The sequence below is a fragment of the Ochotona princeps genome, chromosome 4 (assembly GCF_030435755.1).
Source record: "Ochotona princeps isolate mOchPri1 chromosome 4, mOchPri1.hap1, whole genome shotgun sequence".
NCBI lineage: Eukaryota > Metazoa > Chordata > Mammalia > Lagomorpha > Ochotonidae > Ochotona > Ochotona princeps.
Window position 1 is genome coordinate 27,390,846 of NC_080835.1, and position 21,575 is coordinate 27,412,420.

General features: G+C 43.0%; 1 long non-coding RNA gene across 1 annotated transcript in view; it reads right to left on the reverse strand.

The window, feature by feature from the left end:
• Positions 1 to 21,575, reverse strand: part of LOC131480177 (uncharacterized) — a 116,466-nt gene that overhangs the window by 2,334 nt on the left and 92,557 nt on the right. The window contains exon 2 of the long non-coding RNA XR_009245298.1: positions 2,020 to 2,095. This is a non-coding gene — a long non-coding RNA (uncharacterized LOC131480177). The remainder of the gene's footprint in view (positions 1 to 2,019; positions 2,096 to 21,575) is intronic.

Below are 21,575 nucleotides of genomic sequence, written 5' to 3' on the forward strand. Positions count from 1 at the left end.
TTATGTGACACAATTACATAGATACTTATGGCATGCATTTTAAAAACAGTAAATTGGACTGTGTTAAAGATTAGGGCTGGCATTGTGGCACAGCACATTAAGCCACTGTCATCTCACACTGCAATGCTAGTTTGAATTGCTGCTACTTCACTTTCAATCTAGCTCCCTTCTGATATACCTAGAAAAACAACAGAAGATGGTTCGTGCCCCCTATGTGAGTCTTGGATGGAGTTCCTGGTGCAGTCATAGCCATTGCAGCAATTTGGGGAGTGAACCAGCAGATGGAGGATTAGCTACCTACATATATTTTGTCTACATGTTTGTCTGTCTTTCTTTCTCTCCCTTCTTTTCTTTCTTTTCTTTCTTTCTACCTATCATCTATCTGTCTTATACAAAGCTTCAATTTAGGGATGGGGTTGTACTGTAACAACTTAAGCTGCCACCTGCAATGCCAGCCTCTCCTGTGGGGATGTCCCAACTGCTTTGCTCTGATCCCACTCCCTGTTAATGGTGGCTCAGGATGGATATTCCATTCTCCAGCCATGCCTTGGCTCGATTCTCAGGTCCAGCTCCCCACTCCAGCTTCCTGCTGATGCAGACACCAGGAGCCAGTCATGCTGGCCTAAGTGGAGACCTGGATTGTGATGGAACTCCTGGCTCCTACCTGACCCTGTCCCCTGCCTGTTGTGAACATTTCCTGAGTGTCCCAGTAAATGAAAGACTCTTATTCTCTCACACTGTCTCTTAGCCTCTCAGATAAATAAAAATGAAGTAACATCTTTCCTGAGCTGAAATTCCATAACCTTTCCCAAGTAAGTGTACAAATCAATTGTTCCTACCACATGGCGAAAATTTGGTTGCTAATGTTACAGCTATTATCAATTATGCTTCTATGAACACTCATGCATAAGAGTTTGCAAACATGTGGAATTTCTGAGCCATATGTACCTTTAGCTTTTTTTTAACTGAGAGAGAGAGACCTTCTATTCACTGGTTCATGCTTCAGGTGGCTGCAATAGTCTGGGATAGGTCAAAACCAGGAGCCAGGTGCTTTATCCAAGGCTTCCACAAGGGTAGGAGGGGATCAACTATTTGGACCATTTTCTACTGTTTCACAGGTGCATTAGCAGAGAACTGGACTGGAAGTGGAGCAGTCAGGACTCAAGCCAGCATCCACCTGGGATGCTGCATCACAGGCAGTGGCTTCAACTGCTATGCTGCAGTGCTAACCCTTATGTTTAGCTTTTTGAGAACATAGCTAAATACAATGCTGACTCTTCTAACTGACTTTTTAACCTGAAAAAATACAATGAAATACTCATTTTATTGATTAGAGATTTAGGGATTTTTTAACTTGTCTTCTTTCATTGTGTTATCTCCTTGTTTAAATGGAAAATTTTGGAATCCTGTATTTAGTTATCTATTTTAAAAAATGGAGAGATCTTTCACCACTAGTTTGTTTCCCAAATGTCCGCAACAGCTGGGGGCAAGGAAAGGAAGGCAGCTATGCTCACCACTATACCACCAACGCAACCCAAGGGGGGGCAAAGAAAGGCAGGCCAAATGCAGGAACCAGAAACTCAATCACCACTGCCATGTGGGTGATATTGAGCCCATCACTACCTGCTGGAATGTACATTAAAAGGAAACTGTCTACCAAGGCCACATGGCCATGGTTGCCAATGCTGTCACTGCCCGCGCTGGTAAGGAGCTGTATCATGCACAAATACAGGCTGCTCACAGCCCAACGCAGGAATCAACCACAGTCTGGCAAGAAGTTTGATAGCTGAGGGGTTGGGTGTTGCACCTGTTGCATTCACAGGTAACTATGCACTTTAGATTTGGAAACCTTCAGAACCAGCAAGGAAGATTTCAATTCCTAGCCTTTCATCGTACTATAAAGGAGAATTTGAGCAGAAAATGTTTTAGGTGTAAGCCCGTGTGCTGGTAAGGCCAATGTTAGAACAGCTCATGGGGAATCATGATTTTGACTCACCCAGATGAAGGGGGATCACTTACCTAGTCACTAAAATAAGTGAAGCGAAACACTTGCTAGAAGCAACCACCACGCATTGATTGATGTTGAAGAACTGACCTGAAGGAAGCAAAAGGGATACTTGAAGGAAAAAAATCCTGCACATTAATCTGAAATATTGATATTGATCATAATTTTTCTTTTGGCATGAGGCAACATAGCAATAAAAAAGCTTTTTATTACCTTTCAAAAGTGGTGGGGGAAGGAAAGTAAAATGAACAGCCAGGACTTGAACCCAGGTACTCTGATAGGCCATGCAGGCAGCCCATATAGCATCTGAATCGTTGCCCCAAATTTTCACCCCAGGAGTTAGCTAGATGTTTAATTATTTTGTATTAATATAGCCACTTTGCATTTTATTATTGGACCACAACAACACTTGTTCTTATAAGGAGAAGGCTTCGCATGGTGCTGACATCCAAGATTTGTCTTCAGGTCAGGATCAGGCATCTCAAAACTATATGATGATTCATCCAGTAAGTGGAAATCTATCTTATGTTATAATGGTACTTGCCATTGGTTAAGCAAGAGAAGCTATATCTGTTTTGTGTCACAATAGCAAATTAACCAAGGCTGGGGAGTTTATAGAACAAAGAGGTTCAGGAGTATGTTGCTGGCAGTTGCTCAGCTCTGGTGATGGTCTGTGGCAGCATTACAGTGGCGGGAGAGCATTACAGTGGCAGAGAGCATTACAGTGGCAGAGAGCATTACAGTGGCAGAGAGCATTACAGTGGCAGAGAGCATTACAGTGGCGGGAGAGCATGGGGAGAGTGGTGATTGGAGCACTTGGACAAAGAAGACACCATAGGGAGTAATGACTCCTTCTAGTGGGAATGATCCAGATTCCAGCAGACCTGAATTGTTCCTGAGAAACTTAGGTAATTCACTCATTATGGTGAAGTGCACATGATCTAACCACCTTCCATGAGGCCCCACCTGTTAAAGGTTCCACTTCCCCAATGCCCACTGTAAACCAAGCTAGAAGCACATGGACATGTTAGAATCATCACAGAGAAGAGCCCACCCAAAACAGACACCATTTGTAGTAATGATTCCACATCCTTTCACAGCATTGATAAACTGAGCTCTAAGAAGGTGAGAGTGTGTTTGGCTTTGGATCCTGTCACTTTATCAGAGTGTGATACTGGGATGTTACATCAAGTATCTGCTGCATTAGTGAATGATACTTGGTAGTAAACTTGCTTCCGTGATTCCTGACACATCTTTAATAATTGCTTTTGGGCCCAGCATGGTAGCCCAGAGGCTGAAATGCTCACCTTGCAACCACCAAATGGGTGCTGGTTGATGGCCTGGATGCTCCCTGCTCCTTGGGGATCTTGTACCCAAATGGGAGACCTGGAAGAATCTCCTGGCTCCTGGTTCCTGGCTTTGGATAGGCTCAGCTTCGGCTGCTGCGACCACTTGTGAAGTGAAACAGCAGATGGAAGATCTTTCTCTCTGTCTCTCCTTCTCTGTAAAACTGATTTTGCAATAAAAATAAATATTTAAAAAATAATTGCTTTCGATTTTAATTTTGAATGAAAATGAATGAAGCCAACATTCTGGGAAGGCGTGGAGTTTTTTTGTTTTGTTTTGTTTTTATTTAAGTGTACCAAACATTGCAAGTTATCAACCTCATATCTGTGTTCTTATTCCTCAGTAGGAGAACTAAGGTATAGTGGTAGAAACTGTGGGGAGCCATGCAGTTGGGTCGGATGGCATGGGTGTGTGATGAGCACTGCTCCTTGGTTAGCAAGGCTACGAGGAGTTTCTAGCAGCGAGGCAAGGCCCGGCGGAATGTCTCTGGTCACCTCATTGCTGCCTCACCCCGTTGTATGGACACTCAATTACCTCTCTGATGTTTCATAGAATTCTCCTGAGGGTGTTGTTGCTGTTTTTCTGCTAATGGGAGGTGATTCCTGTAACTAGTATGACACCTCAAATTGATCAATCATGTTATGATAAAAACATCTTTAGCGACGTAAGGCTATGACACACAGCTAAAAGTATACAATAGTACAATTGAGCCCACAATGTTTCCAAACATCCTGTTATGTGCCCACTTTTGTCCTGGAATTTGCCCTAGTATAAGTAATGTTTTCCTTAAGAAATGGCTTGATAATATCTTGCAACTAATGGCAATCATGGAGGTACAAAGAGTTTGTTTACCATGCGCCTCGAACTGTTACAACACATGATATGACGTATTCTAGTTTCTCACCACAGAAAGCAAAAGTATATGGGGCATCTTCTAAAGGGGAACAAATGTGAACCCCCTCAAAATGGCTTAAAATCTCAATCTTATATTGGCACTTATGTTTAGGGAAAGAAAACAGTTTATAAAGACTAAAGGAAGTTTCTTGTAAAGGCCCTCTGTAGATTGGCTGTGCTGCCTTGATCCCCTTCACTGCCCTTTAACAAAAGAACAAAAAACAATTGAATCAGCACTAGATGAAGGTGACAGTAATTAATGTATGATTTGATTATAAGATTTAGCAAAGAATCTATGTTAGATGCTTTTATAAGATCCTTTTATGATCTTTTAATTCTGTACTATTAATATTCTAAGCAATATTAGTTTGTGTTTAGTAAAAATTGATTTTAAGTATAAGTAAATCATTTGTCACTATGTAACCACATGCACTGCCATCTGTGGAGTTCCTGGCTTTAGCCAGGTGATTACAGGTTTCAGTGAGTAATGATTGTTGAAAATGTTTTTCTTAGGATTGTTTTTGTATTCTCTTAATCATGATGTAAAAATGAAAGAAGTGGATATTGTGCAAAAGCTTGTGATGATTTGTGTATAAATAAAGAAGGCAGCTTTACTGAGTTGTCCATTATGAGCATCAAGCCATAGTGGTCCGTGTCTTATCTTTTCCTCTTACAGTCTTGCCGATCCATGCATCCTTTGCAAGCTCTCAGTCAGCTGGAGCTGGTCTCCGGCAAGAAACAATCCAACTTTCTATGAAATGAAATCAACCTTATTGTGGCTGGACATTACCAGTAAAATTTAAGACTGGAAATATCAAGAGGGACTTTGGAGAAAATACTTATTCATTTATTTCTAAGTCAGAATTACAGGAGAGAGAGAGAAAGGTCACACTTGCCAGGACCTAGAAGTTACTTCTAGGTCTTCCAAGTGGGTGCAAGAGCCCAAGCACTTATGCCATCTTCTGCTGCTTTCCCAGGTACATTAACGGGTAGCTGGATTGAAAGTGGAACAGCCAGACTCCAACCAGCACCCATATGAGATGCAAGATTGCACTCGGTGGCTTTTCTCAATATGTCACAACACTGGCTTTAAAGAAAACTCCAAATGAAACCAACTCATCTTGGAAGCGGAAGTAATTTGCCCTTGCCCCTCCTTCCTTTTTGTTGCCTAAAACATGGACTTAGTGGTTGGAATGCAACAACCAAGCTAAAAGCAAAGGTGTGGTCTTCAAGGTGGAAGGTTGGAGAGAAAAGATGCAAAGAGCCTGCATTCTTGATGCTATCAGGAAGAGGTGGTGCTGTGCTAAGGCTGTCTACACCTGAACCTGTTAAGATATGACAGAAAGGGGCCGGCACTGTGATTAATGTCCTTGCCTTGAATGCACCAGGATCCCATATGGGCGCCGGTTCTAATCCCGGCAGTTCCACTTCCCATCCAGCTCTCTGTTTGTGGCCTGGGAAAGCAGTCAAGGACGGCCCAATGCTTTGGGACCCTGCACCCGCGTGGGAGACCCGGAGGGAAGTTCCAGGTACCGGCTTCGGATTGGCACAGCACCGGCCATTGTGGTCACTTGGAGAGTGAATCATCGGATGGAAGATCTTTCCCTTTGTCTCTCCTCCTCTCTGTATATCTGACTTTGTAATAAGAAAATAAATAAATCTTAAAAAAAGATATGACAGAAAAATGATAATGCAGTTTGTTGAATACATTATGATATTGATTTTTCTGATAAACAGAGGAATCCAATCTGGCACAGAAAAGTTTGAAGTCTGAAGTTAACAACTTTCTAAATAAAGGTTTATGCCAGTGTAAGTTAACAAATTTTTATAGTGCATGTTTATGATGAGAATCTTGGCCTGTAACACCAAATCTATAAAGCTACCATCCTAGGATCTCAGAGGTTTATAACTAATAATTAAATGTTATACTAATGATGCAACTTATGATTACAGTGACTTTATAGATGAAACAAATAATGTTGAAACCAGTTGCTTGGTACCACATTCAAATATATTGCATCTAAACTGCAGACTAAGCAGCAGAACTAGTATAGTACCTCAAATGGCAAATACTCTGACCATTAGAAGGCATTAATCTTTCTGTTAGTCTCTGAAGTAAGAGAAAATTCATAGGTTAATCTCTTCACTTCACATGACATAGTTGGTTATTGAAATGCTCATAAATCTGAATGCAAGGATACCATATTCATTATCCATATGTTTATAAGAACTTCAGAAAGGCACACCCTCCCTGGAAGAGCCTGTGTCATGCACTCCTCAAGGAAGGGGCTTATCAATGGCAAACAATGCAGGTGCAAAAGCAGTTTTATGAGCTCATCATTTTTTGTGGTTTTGGAAGCAAAAAAACTTGTGATTTGAACTCCTAAATGGGCCACACTGACCACAACCCTATGAAGTATCATGTTTATTTTATTTAAGAAGCAGCAACATAGGCTCAGAGGAGTTGGATGACTTTGCTACCCTGGGGCACAGAACATTGGATGGAATGGAGTCCTGTCCAGGGCTGTCTTCTCAGCCGCTGCCCTCACTCCTTCCTTGTGTGGATAGTGATTTCATTTCATGAACAGGATATAAGGATTCCTTACCTGATTCAGGACGTGTATTTTTGTTCCAATTTTAGTATACGTGCTGCTGAACTGAGCACCAGAACATGTATTTTTAAAATAAGCTTTTGTATTGGGCTGTCTTGGATTCAGAAAAACGCACACAATTCCCAAGTGTGTGATTTGCTGAGTTGTCACAGAGGACACACACACACACATACATTCATCATTCAGTTTAAGTCACAAACACATTCACTTGCCATCAGAAAAATGATCATGAATATCACATTGAGATGCTATTTCATACACCAGAATGGCCATCATAAAGCAGACAGTATCAGATATTGACAGAGATGTGGAGCATTTGGGATCCTCATGCACAGATGGTGTGATTATAAAATTGTACACTGCTTTGCACAACAGTCTAGATATTCCTCAAAATGTCAAACATCATTATAAGACCCGTTAATTCTCCTAAGGATATATCCAGAACTGAAAATACATGTGCACGCGTAAATGTGTATCAGTAATCCCTCTTTTTCCATAGTTCACTTTTTATCACTTTTCGATGACCTGCAGTCAATCATGGCCTGAAAATATTAAGTGTAAAGTCCCAGATATAAATGACATATATTTTAAATTGCTTGCCACTCTTTTTTAAAATTTCTCTCTTTTTATTTGAAAGGCAGATTTACAGAAGAGTAACAGAAAGAGAGATCTTCCATCTGCTGGTTTATTCCCCAAATATCCATAACCACCAGAATTGAGCTGATCCAAAGCCAGCAGCCTGGAGCCTTCTTCTAGGTCTCCCATATGGGTGCAAGGGTCCAAGAACTTGAGCCATTCTCTGTTGCTTTCCCAGATCATAGGCAGGGATCTGGATTAGAAGTGGAGTGGCCAAGACATAATCCAGTGTCCATATTGGAAGCTGGCACCACAGGCAGAGGATTAGCCTATAATGCTACTACACTGGCCCCCAATTGTGTGCCAATCTGAACCACAGGATATGAGATCTCCTTCTGTCCAGTGTATCTGCATTGGATACACCGCTTGTCTATTACTGACATAGACATTTCAATTATCAGATGGACTGTTGGCAGTATCAAGGATCGCTTATATACCATGTAATCCTATGTCACAATGCCGACATCATTAATGACATTTCATGTGTCAACTTCTCACTATCTCTAACTTGCTTCTTCTATGCACCTTGCATTTCTTTATCAAAGACAGTTTTGTTTATATAGCTTGTATACCACACAATTCATCCATTTAAAGTACGCAACTCAATGGTTTGGGGGATTTTTGTATAATTCGGCAGGCATCACAACAATCGTCTTATAAACATTGTCATGACCCCATAAGACACTTTTTACCCTTTGGTCATCCTTTCCCCAATCTTTTTTTTTAAAGTAATTATTTTATTTGTTTGAAAGGTGAAGAATGACAGAGAAAGAGTGAAAAAGAAAGATCACAACTGTGCTAATTGACCCCTTTAAATGCCCATAGCCATGGCTGGGCCAGCTAAAAACCAGAGGGGGGAATGCCAAGGAGGTCTCCCATATGAATGACAGAGAGCCAACTACTTGAGCCATCACGTGCTGTTTCCCAGGTTATGCATTAGTAGAAAGGTGAAAGTCATTTGGCCACCTTTCCCGCCTTCTTTCTCTCTCTTTCAAACGCTTCTCTCTCTCTTTTTAAAACCCTGTCTTTCAAATGAAATAAATATTTAATGCACCCTTGACACACACAAACACAGTTTATTTAATAGGCAGAAAGACAGAGATGAAGAGAGAGTACTCTATTATACTGTCTTACTTTCAGATGCCCACAACAGCTATGGCTACGTTAGGGCTAAAGCCAGGCACTGGGAGCTTAATCCAGGTCTCCCACACAAGCGTCAGGAACCTGGATTCTTGAGTTATCATATCACTGCTGCCTCCCAGCCACCCTCCCAGGGTCTGGATGGGCAGGAAGCTTTTGTCAAGAACCATAGCGAGAAAGTGAACCCAGACATTCCCATAAGGGGTATCAGTGTCTTAACCCCTAGGCTAAACATTCACTGTGGCACTCTCCTTACTTAACTAGTAGGAAACTGATTTAGTTCCAGCTAGTACCATATGCAGCTATAGAATTACATTTTCCCAGTCTCATTGAGGCTGGAGGTGGGGTTGTGATACCTTTTTGCTGATAAAAGTTGTTATGTGGAGCTTTCTGGAAAGCACTTTATATAGAGGCATGCTTAACTTGTAGGAGCATTTACCCCTTTGCCTTTCCCTTTCTTCCTATCTTGGCTATAGGTGTGAAACTTGAATTTGATCAATTGTTCTGTATTCCCAAGATATCAATTGCGCAAATTAAAGAGATAGCTCCAAAAGCTAAAAGTAGCCTGAATCCTGGTCCCTTAGGGTACTGTCTTGTCAAGCACTAGGGGAAATTACCTCTAGATTTAGAAGGCAAATACACCGCTTAATGATACAAATCACTTCAGGTCAATTTTACTTTGTAACTTTCAGTTAACTTAACTGAAGAGAATTGGTGCCTGGAGTGGAGGGTTTCAAGTAATAGATCCTAAAATATGGTGCTGGCTTAGTGAAAGAAGCAAGGCTTCGACAATAAGGACACAGATTTCACAGGCTGCAGTCTGGCTGTTGTTATACGATGTCGAAACATTCTCCATAGAAACCTGTCTCCATTTGTTTCTGGGGATATAAACCATCATGTTTTATGTTGCTATTAGGGGAAAGAGTTGATATAATTTATGTCCACAGACACTGGTTACTTCTTGTCATGTTCAGCAAAGTTCCAAAGGAGAGAGGTAAATTCAAACGAGAGCCAGTTACTCGGGGAACAGGAGGATGGTTACAGAGGTAGGCTGAGAGCCACACTCTCCTATCTCCATCAACCGGGAGCCCTGAGCTCTGAAAACTGGCAGCTTGAAGTGCCAATGCATGACTCCAGTGCCAACACTGGTGAGGCTGGCTGCAGCCAAGTGGGTAAGAACAGGGCCTCAGGTCTTTCTAAAGAATTTGCCTTGAGGCATTCTCAGCCAAAAATCCATCAGAACCCACTGAAACAGATGAGAATTGAGAGTTCTTCCCACAAAGTAGACTAAAAACTGCTCTTCTAAAGGCTAGCAGAATGCAGAGCACGTCTCATGAGTGGAAGGAAGGATTTAAAGGCCCTCAGAAAGCTCTTTGGCTGTGTCTGAAGCTGACTGGATGATTTCCACATTTTTGAGTTATGTCAAAAACTGTGAAGGCTTTAAAATCTTATCCTACGTTCAAGCTAGTCTGCCATAGCTTCCTGGATGCTGCTCAAAGACAGAAGGTTCATGTCTCAGCAATAAAAGGGCCACTACCCACAGCAAGAAGCAAGCACTCAAGGGCATATTTGTGCCTATTTCCCTTGCCCTCAGTTCCCTAGATGGTCCCAGATGTGTGTCAGCACACATTGTGGGGGGCTTGTTAGGTAGCAAATGAGGGAACCCCTACATTTCATGATGCACAGTAAGGGCATGCCTATGTACTCTGTTGGAGAGGAAAATACAATCTGTCTTCCTAGGCTATGGGTTGTACAGATATCCCTGAAAAAAAGCATCTGAAATCAAGACCATCAGTGAGACTGCTTTCTAGATCTGAAGAGGTACAAAAGAACCACAGAAAATTGTCTCCCAGTGGCAATGATGCCTTCAATGGAGTTACAGCTCAACAAATCCATTGTAAGTCGAAATATCATCAAGTCTGAAATATATTTAATCTATGGACATGGTACACTGTCACGGCCATAGGGTATCCTAACACACTTTTTTTCCCCCTGTAAAATCCATTTCATGAGTGTTCTGAAGACCCCTCTCCTTTATATCACTAAACTTGTCAAATGTTTATTTTAATTTTAAAGGCAGTATGGCAGAGAGTGATTGAGACAGAGAGTGGCTGGTGCAATGGGTCAACTGGCTAAACCTTCACTTCCAAGCACTGGGATCCCATATGGGTGCCAGTTCAAGTTCCGGCGGTCCTGCTTCCCATCCACCTCCCTGTTTATGGCATGGAAAAGTGGTGGAGGATGGCCCAAAGCCTTGGGACCTTGAACCTGTGTGGGAGACCTGGAAGAGGCTCCTGGCTTCAAATTGGCTTAGCTCTAGCCACTGTGGCCATTTGGGAATGAACCAGTAGATAGATCTTTCTCTTTGTCTCTCCTTCTCTCTGTAAGTCTGCCTTTCCGATAAAAATCAAATATGTATATCTTTACATACAAAAGATGCATACCTTTAAGTAAAAAAAGAAAGAAAAGCGGGGGGGGGGGGAGACAGAGAGATCTTCCATCTGCTGATCCACTCCCACATGGCTACAGTAGCTGGGACTTGGTCAGGCTAAGCCAGGAACTGGGCACTGCATCTAGATCTGCTCCATGGGTGGCAGGGACTCATGGACGGAGCCATCACCTGCTGCCTTCCAGGGTGGGCATTGGCAGGAAGCCGGATCAGAAGCAGAGGCAACACTCCACCACGCTGGCCTCCCACATGGCAGCTGAACCACAGAGACCATAAAGTCCACCCCATTTTAATTCCATTTTTCATAATTTTAATTCCATTTTTCATAATTTTTTTTCTGAAAGTAATAGAAGACGTATTAAACATGAATCCTGCCCTCATCATGGATGTATAGTCTAATAAATTTGCACTAACTGAAGATACCATTGGATCAAATCAAGGGACAATTTTTTACAAACCTCAAAATACCCTATTATGTTTCTAATGATTAAAAATTCCACCCCATCAGCAACAAATATCCTAATCCATAACAATATAGATAAGTTTTGCCTGCTGTATGTAAAAATAAAAAGGAATCACAAAATATTCACTCTTGTGAAATACTTCAAAAAGTTCATGGAAAATGAAACAAAAGATAAGTTCATTTTGGTGCAAATGAATTTTGAAATCCATGCATAGAAGAGGGGCTCCAAAAAGTTCATGAAAAATGCGTATCGTGAAAAATCTATACATGGGTTTGAAAAAAAATTTGCACCAAAATGAATTATCTTTTCATTCCAATTTTCCACCAATTCTTTTTTTTTTTTGAAGATTTATTTTTTCATTACAAAGTCAGATATACAGAGAGGAGAGACAGAGAGGAAGATCCTCCGTCCGATGATTCACTCCCCAAGTGAGCCGCAACGGCCGGTGCGCGCTCATCCGAAGCCGGGAACCTGGAACCTCTTCCAGGTCTCCCACGCAGGTGCAGGGTCCCAATGCATTGGGCCGTCCTCGACTGCTTTCCCAGGCCACAAGCAGGGAGCTGGATGGGAAGTGGAGCTGCTGGGATTAGAACCTGCGCCCATATGGGATCCCGGTGTGTACAAGGCGAGGACCCCAACCACCAGGCCACGCCGCCAGGCCCTTCCACCAATTCTTGAAATGCCTTCGTGTTTCTAGCTTCTTTTGCTCCATATCCCATTTGTGAGATTCATCGGGATTGAGGTGTGCAGGTGTAGGCCACCCATGCTCATGTGTGGTCGTACGGTTCCCGGGGTTCTGGTGCCGGTTGTAGGAGCAGTGGCAGGAGGAGTACGTGGCTCCAGTCATTCAGGTCTGTGTCTTGTCCCTGAGCCATGTGGCAGGTTTTTTTTTGTTTCACCAGATTATTCAGGAACAGCTCCTGTGTCGTGGCTTTTGGCGTTGCAGCTCTCAGAGCTACAGCCCCTCTTCTGCCGTTCTCCTTCCCTGCTGCGTTCTTCCAGCATTACCATCTTCTGTGCTCGCTTCTCTTCTCTGCTGGATTCCTCTCTCACAACCAGAACAAATAAGGCTCCGAGGACAAGGAAGAAGCCAGTGAAGTGAAGGGTGTTGATTGCAGAAGGCAGAAAGTCTCCTGGAAACCAGGAGGGCTGCCCTGAAGGCTCTGCTATTTTATGTGTTTCTAAAGGAGGAACTCCCTGATTAATCAAGGTGTATGCTAATGAGGTGTTTTACAGGAACCAATCAGGGCCTTGCCAGTAGAGTAGCCTGTTTTACCCTTGAGGTGGCAGGGTGTTCAGGTGGCTCCCTTCGAAAGATGCAATAACATCTTCAGATTGCAATGTATGTGTTTCCCCCAAATCCCTTCCTCAGGGCTCCTGAAAGGGTAAGTCATGTAAATTTGTCCCTCCCTTCCTTTCCAGGGGTGCTCTGAGTCCCTGTCAATTCCATCATATAAATGTGTTATAATATACCATCCTTTCTGGTACTAATATGTAATTAAGTATTTTGTAGTTTTTCTAAGATTTATAGCATTGATGTGACTACTCTAGCACTTTTCTTCTGGGCAACACACCTATGCACCATAGTTAGGTGTCAGGACATGGGAACATAGGGTATACATGGTCCCAAACATATTTGTACAGTAGTTTTAAAACATATGTCAAAAAGCCTTCAAATAAATATGTTTTCTGCCTAATCACCCAAACTCAGATGATGTTTCTTACAACTAAGAACTTTTAAAAAAGATTTTATTTATTTTTATTGGAAAGTCAGATATACAGAGAGGAGGAGAGACAGAGAGGAAGATCTTGCGTCCATCTGCTGATTCACTCCCCAAGTGGCCACAATGGTTGCAGCTGAGCCAACCTGAAGCCAGGAGCCAAGAGCTTCTTCCAGGTTTCCCATGTGGGTGCAGGGTGCCAAGGCTTTGGACCATCCTCCACTGCTTTCCCAGGTCACCAGCAGGGAGCTAAATGGGGAGCGGAGCAGCTGGGACACAAACTGGTACCCTTATGGGATCCTGGTGGTTGCAAGGCAAGGACCTTAACCACTAGGCTACTGCACTAGGACCACAACTAAGAAATTTATGATATGATTTCAATACTGGGAGATGTTACTTTAAAAGGTGTAGGATCAATCTATTTTCTACAGTGAATAGTCTGACAGCACTGACTGAAATGTTCGCTGGTCAACACTTAGCTGAAGCTGCAGTGGTTACCTCCTTTAGCCCAAGTCTCTGCTCTTCAGCTTGCCACAGTCCCTACCACTCCCCATTGGTCACTCATGCTGTTTAATGGCACATCTTCAGATCTTGACCTATAAACATCTGAAAAACATTACATGTAACATTGCTACCGATGAAAACTATCTTTGTAAAAGCAAATCTGCTTTTCTTTTGTTTAAAATATTTGTATGGCTGCCTGTCCTCAAACTTAATTGAACGTAGAAATCCCCTAGAAAGCTTTGTAAACTTTCTCTCCAACCTCACCCATTCATAGTTTCTTCTTGAGAATAGAATCTCTCCTTGCGTTTCTGAACCACAACGGCGCTACACGTTTCTTTAACAATTATTTGAGAAACACAAAGAAAGAGCTCCCTGTCTGCTGGTTCACTCCCCAAATGTTTACAGTGACTGCGGCTGGGTTGGTGCAAAAGCTAGGAGCTGGAAACTCCATCCAGGGAGCCCATGTAGGTAGCAGGAACCCAGTTAATGGAGCTATCACTATGGCCACCTAGGTTGCCCATTAGCAGCAAGCTGGAATTGGGGGCAGCACTAAGACTTGTACCTAGATACTCTGTTGTGGGACTTGGATGACCCAATTCAGCATCTTGTCTACCTGGCCACATCCGCCGCCGCCTGGAGTCAGCATTTTCTTTTTTTTTTTTTTTTTTTTTTTTATTGTTAATTATTTTGCATTATGTGACAGTTTCATAGGCTCTGGGAATCCCCCCCTCCCTCCCCCTCCCCTCCCCCCGGTGGATTCCTCCACCTTGATGCAGTATTACAGTTCAAATTCAATCAAGATTCTTTCATTGCAAACATATACCAAGCATAGAGTCCAGCTACTTATTGTCCAGATTGGTTGAACAGTTTCTTGGGGAGACCTTTTCTGGTCTGAAGTTTGAGCTGGCAGAATATCATCACAGTCAATTAAGAGTCCCAATATAACATCAACAGCAATTTGCAATGTTATGGAATTGACATGGTTTTGAGTAACCAGTGTATTAAAAAGAAAAAAAAAAATAAGGAAAACAAGTCCTAGCCACAACCTATGATTAGCTCATTGACATTTCAATTTAGTTCATATACAGGACCGGCTGCTCTATACCTTAAAATGGCCATAAGGCACCATTCAGCTGTTTCGTGTCCATTTCATCTTAGTATTTAGCCAGTTGTTGTGTTGAAGTAAAATTTTGCTGATCTTGGCAGATTTTAGGATAATCCAGACTGGCTTGTAACTCTAACAAGATATATGTCAACATTTTAGGTGCAGACTCTCTGGAGTCAGCATTTTCAATGCTGAAGCTTTTTTTTTTTTCTCTCAAAGTTGTATTTATTTGAAAGGCACAGCTACAGAAAGAGAAGGAGAGAAACCTGCCAACTCCTGGTTGACTCCCCAAATGGCCACAATAGCTAGGACTGGGCCAGGCCAAAGTCAGGAGCCAGGAACTCCATCCTGGTCTCCCACCAGGGTGGCAAGAGTACCAGGCACTTGGGCCATCTTCCACTGCTTTCCCAGATACATTAGCAGGAAGCTGGATGGGAAGCAGAACAGCTGGGATTTGAATCAGGTCTGTGATATGGGATGCTGAAGCTGCAAGTGTGGCTTAACTCACCCCACCACTTCCCCAGTAAGAAAGCTTTAGAAGAGTTTAAGACAAGTGTTCTTGGATTGCAGTTTGATAAATATTGGCCTAATGTGTCAAATTCCAACTCCTTAGCATGGTATATAACTCTTAAGTGCCTCAGTGGTTACATCCACACATACATGCACACACACTCAAACATACACAGCAAGAAACACACACACACATACACACACACACACACACATGTCTAGCCATACTAAGCAGTTTGCATTCCTCTGAACACACCAGCCCATTTCAGATCCTGAAGTCTTAGCCCTGCTTCCCTCTTTGCTCACTGTCTGGTAATTGCTACCCCACGCCCACTCCTCAGAGGAACAAAGCACCGCTTGCTTGGTCAGCCTTTAAAACTTACTCATATTTCTATGGTTGAGCTCAATAACACCATTATTCCACGTGATTTCAAAACGTTTGTGATAAATAAAACTAAAAGACCCATTATGTTTGGGTGTAAAGCATTTTGGAAATCCAACATGTGGTTTTTGCACAATACACATTTTCCTATACATTTTTTTGAAGTACCGTTATACATGTGCCCCTCCCTAAGTGTCTACAAGCTGGTTAGCAAGCCCAGCCCTCAGGTACCAGTCTTTGTAGCAAGGGGCCTACTACGGGGCTTCATACTCATTAGGGGCTTAGAAACACTGAGCCAGTAAAAAAAAAATATTACTTTTTTGAGATGAAGCCAAGTACCACAATTCACCGCCAGCTAGATAGATCTCTAGCCATGAATCTCTGTAAACATAAAAGTGTGTGTGTGGAGGGGGGCACTAGCAAGGACTTTGATAACATATCAAATTTCTGCTGATCTAGAAGCTTCCCGAATGAGTGGGGCTAATGTCTTCTGATATGTACTATGGACATCTCTTTAGAAGCCCCAGGGATCAAGGTGAAGTACTCCAGTCCCCGCCCTGGCCCCCACACCCCTCTCCACAAGGACTATCGAAATTCCTCATTTCTGACAGTTGTTCATGATAAAGAAAGGGGGTTCTGCAGTGTAGCCTTTTCTGAGGCAGAAACCACCCAGTTACTCATACGTTTTATATGGACCTTTCTGAGTACATGGATCAACAGACACATCTCTGATTGAGATTTACCCCCGTAGGCACTGCAACAGAGCTGGAAGACAAGGACTTGTAATCGCTCAAATGCTGAGTTTATTTCCATCTGAACTTGGCTGCCTCATTCGTGTTGCCTCGTTTCTCTTCACACATCACCCTCTAGACAAAGCCTCAGCCTTTGCTGTCTGCTGCTGGCACCTGCCCCAGCACTTTGTCCTTGTCTGTGCTTCCAGCTCCCGCAGGTATCCCACTGTGGGTGTGTTCCATGCACTGTGGGACATCATGGTCTAGTTTGCTTAGTCAGCCTCTGTCTTTCTCTCCTGGAATAAACAGACTGTGGTGCATCCGTGTAGCCTGGGTGCAGAACTCTCACTGTTTAGTTCATGTCTGTTGAATGATCAGTACCAGGCCCTCAGAATATACAAGTGAGGCAACCTAGCCAATATCTCTGTCCTTGTGAGGCTGCCACTCCAGCAAGGGGAAACGGATAAGAAGGCTGAATAAATAAGCAAATCATATCATATGTTAGACAACGAAATATTCTGTCATAAGGAAGGTAACAGTGTAGGGATGGCTGATGTGTCCTGGCGGCCAGCTTCCACGGCAGAGTAGAAGCCAGGCCTGAGACTGGAGAGGAGGGTCCATGTGGCCCACAGGTAGGGGACTGAGGTGGGACCAGAAGGTGCCAGCAGACCCTGAAGGGTGTCTAGGCTCGGAAGAAGCTATGCGTGCTGAGGCCTAGAGCTGGTGCTGTGTGAGGGCAGCGGCAGTTCTGTGTGTCTGGGGGAGGAGGGAGTTCGGAGGAAATGACGGAAGATGAAGCTGCCAAGGAGCAGAGGGCCAGGACACGGAGGGACGCACGTGCCCTGCTGACGAGCTTGCACTTCACCCCGCAGACAGCCAGGGTCCTGTTGATGATTTTATGCAGAGGAATGACATGTTTATATTTATTTGGAGGAAGATAATTCTGGCAGATGAACTGGAGTGGTGAGAGACTGAGCAAGTCACTTAACCTCTCTCTTCCTCTGTTTTACCATCGATCAAAGAAGACGACCTCTATCTGCTCTCCTTACCTCCTTGGATACTGGCGAGAAATAACTGAGATAAGACATATGAAAACACTTTGAGAAGTGGATGGTACTGTTAAAAAAAATTGCAAGCCGGTGCCGCTGTTGCTTCAGCTGTGTGCTGTGTTTGGGAAGGTGAGTTTAGAGAAGGTTGAAGAATCAAGGAGAATAGATGAACCTTCCTAATCCTGTCCCCCAAGAAGAACAAAATGCAGTTATCCGTTAAGGCCTCCAATGCCCATTTGGACACTCTGCTGCACAAGCACTGAGGGGTGTTCTAGGGAAAACCAACTCCTGGAGGCCTTGCCATCTAAGCAGAGTGCTGCAATGCCCCCAGGAAAGGAAAACGAGCTCCCATGCAGAGAAAAACTCAAGCCAATGAAAGTCTAGTCCAGTCCAAGAGGAAAGTGCTGGTGCAGGAAGGGTAGAGACTGGAGGAGTTGAGATGCCTTAGAAGACAAGAGAGCCGTGGACATGCCTGAAGGAAGAGATGATGCTAAAGGCTACCTCTGTTGTTCCACCTGCTCTGATGAGGCAGGACAGGAAGACAAAACGGGAACTCAATGTTTTACCAGGTAGAAAGTTTATCATACAATTGCTTGTAAATTGCATCCGGTCTTTCCAAAAGTGAATGCCTCATAAATAAATCATGATATTTTGCTTTGGGATAGTGCAAGTCAGCCTAAGTTGCTCCGGGGGTTTTGCTGAACAATGGAACAGACAGTCTTACTGTGGGTAGGGTGCATTGCTGATGACAGTGTTCTTTAAATAGGGCATTGACTTGCTGGTGTCAAGGAGGGAAAGTTTAGTGCATTTCCTGGGGTTGGGGACTAGGGGCTTCTTGAAAAGTGTCATTGATGGACTTGAAGTTCTAGCAATGTTTTCATAAACACCAGAGCCTTTGGGTAGCTAGGTGCTGGGGAATTATGCCAAGTAATTGTGCAGCAGCCTGAGGGGCAGCAGCCTGCGGAGCGGGCGGCGGATACGAGAGAAGGAGGGGCCGTGCAGAGTAAAGTGTGATGAGCAATAACTGGGATGGACGTGGAGTTGCCATAAAGATGGCTGCAGCCAGGATAGCAGACACAAAGATAGCCAGCAGTGCCAGCATCCTGTATTGGCACCAACTTTAGTCCTGGCTGCTCTGTTGTCAACCCAGCTTCTTGTAGAAGACCCAGACTGGCTTCTCAGCTCCTGTTTCTGCTTGGGGTCAGACCTGACATTGCAGGCATTTGTTGAGTGAACCAATGAAGAGGAGTTCTCTCTCTCTGTTTCTCTGTTACTTAGAGCAACAACAACAAAATACACTCAAGCAAAAGAACACAGAGGACACATCAAAACTGACTTCATGCCTTTGGAGGCTGAGAACTCTGAGGTCATCCACCCCGTTTGGATCTACCACACGGGATAGAAAAAGCCCAAATCCTTCCTCGTAGGATCCAAGGTCACCGGAACAACATCCCTGAGCGGTCCGCAGAAACAGAAGAACAGCAAACTTCCTTTGGGACTCGGGAGAGGAGCTTTCTCTGGTCCATACTTAGTTCCAACTTTGGATCCCCACCCTCTCTTGCAATGACCATCAAGGTCGCTTCGGAGCGCCCCCCCAACACACACACACACACACACACACACACACACACACACACACACACATTAGAATAGATAGACAGAGAACAACAAAGAAAGCTTAGAACCAGACAGAAAACGGTCAGTGTGGACTCACACATACCTTACTAGGTAGGACACAAAGATTAGTTACTCCTCACTAAGGTATTGAAGATTTCTCTGCACACCCCTCCTAAAACTGTTCTGCACCTCAATTATTGACATGTCTTGTTAGAGTTATAAGCCAGTTTAGACTATCCTAAAATCTGCCAAGTTCAGCAAAATTATGCTTCAACACTATAAACTGCTAAATATTAAAATGAAAATAGACACGAGACAGCTGAATAGTACCCTACAGCCACTTTAAGGTGTATAGCAGCCAGTTCTGTGTATAAACTAAAATTGAAATGTCAATGAAGTAGTCACAGGATGTGGCTAAGAACTTGCATTTTTTTAACATATTGGTTACTCAATACCATGTCAATTAACTCCATAACGTTGTAAATTGTCATTGATGTTATGTTGTGGCTTTAAATTGATCGGGATGATATTCTGCCAGCTCTGCCTTCAGACCAGAGATGGTCTCCCCAAGAAACTGTTGAATGTACCTGGACAATAAGATGCTGGACTCTATGCTTGGTATACGCTTGCAATGAAAGAATCTTGACTAAATTTGAACTGTACTACTGCAACAAGTTGGAGGAATCCACCATGGGGGGAGGGCCCGGGAAGGGGTTAGGGAAATCCAAGAGCCTATGAAACTGTGTCACATAATGCAATGTAATTAATAATATATATATTTAAAAAAACAAAACAAAACAAAAAACTGACTCCAAGGCATTCCATCTGGTTGATTGAGTGATGTGACTATTGAGGGACTGTACACTCCTTAGCTACAGGAGCATTACAGCTTAATAAGGATGCCATCATTTTGAACACTGTCTATGCTTTTCACCCTTTCTTCCTAACAGACTGATTGTTGCTTGTGCTTTTCTCTCCAATGCCAAGGAGCAAAAGGGTATGAACCAAAGTGAGATTTATAGTCTCAAATATTATCAAGATATTTGAGAACAGGGAGTAAGAGCAATCTATGAACTTGATAAGATTTATAACTTGCTTAAATTTATGCCTAGTCCTAATGCATAATAAAACACAGTGGGAGATTCAAGTAAAATTCATGCAGAGTATAAGGTGCATGAAATAGCTAGCTGCTGTCCTAATGCCTGAACTTGGGATCTTAGGTTCTGTACTAACAAGTCCTTGGAGGATTTTGGACCCGCTAGTGCACTGAAGCTAACGATAGCTGAGTGTAACTGAAAACAAAATACCCTCATTGAACTGTGTGGTGCTGTCGCTATAGTTGTTGGCGTTACGTTTAAGTGCAAAAGCAAGATTTTTCACAAAACAGTCAAAATCCAAATATGAAAAATCAAATATACATATAAAATGTAAGAAAAATGATGTAATTCCTATGTACTTGCTATTCAACCCCAAATAGCCACTCATTTATAATCATTTTCATCCATTGATCTTCACTGCAGTCCAAATTATTTTGAAGCAAATCCCAAACAATATATAACTTGTCTATACATATTTCTGCATATAATTCTTCTTTAAAAGTATTTATTGGAAAGGCAGAGTTACAGAGAGCTAGAGGCAGAAAGGGAGAGAGAGAGAGAGAAAGAGAAAGAGAGAGAGAGAAACCAGTTGAAGCCAGGAGCCTCTTCTGGGTTTCCTAAGTGGGTTCAAGGGCCGGAGCACTTGGGGTCATCCTTCACTGCTTTCCCAGGACATTAGCAGGGTTCTGGATAGAAAGTGCAGCAGCCAGGTTTCAAACGGACACCCACATGGGATGTCAGCACTGCAGGTGGTGGCTTAACTCACTGTGCCACAGTACCAGACCCTGTATATAGTTCTAGATTATAAAGATTACTTTTCAAGCATTTCACACCTAAAATATTAATCATTAAATTAAATTGTAAGAACAAAACAAACACCCTATTTCAAGATGAGTTAAAGATCTTAACAGGAAGTGGGTTTTAGAATGTAACAGGTAGAGCTTCTACCTGCTGTGCCAAATCAAATAATGAGTGCTGGTTTGTGTCCCGGATGTTCCACTTTTGATTCAGCTCCTTGTTAATGACTTGGGAGAAGCAACAGAGGATGGCCCAAGTGTTTGAGCCCCTGTCACTTACGTGAAAGACTAGGGAAAACTCCTGGCTCCTGGCTTTGACCTGGCCCAGGATCAGCCATTGCAGCCATTTGTGGAGTGAACCAGCAGACAGCAGACTTTCAAATACAAAAAGAAATTTTTTAAAGACCTTAATAGAAATCTCACCAAGGAAGATGTATAGATGGCAAATGGGCATATGAAAGATGCTCCACATCCTCTATCATCAAGGAAATGCAAAGAAAAGCAATAATGAGATA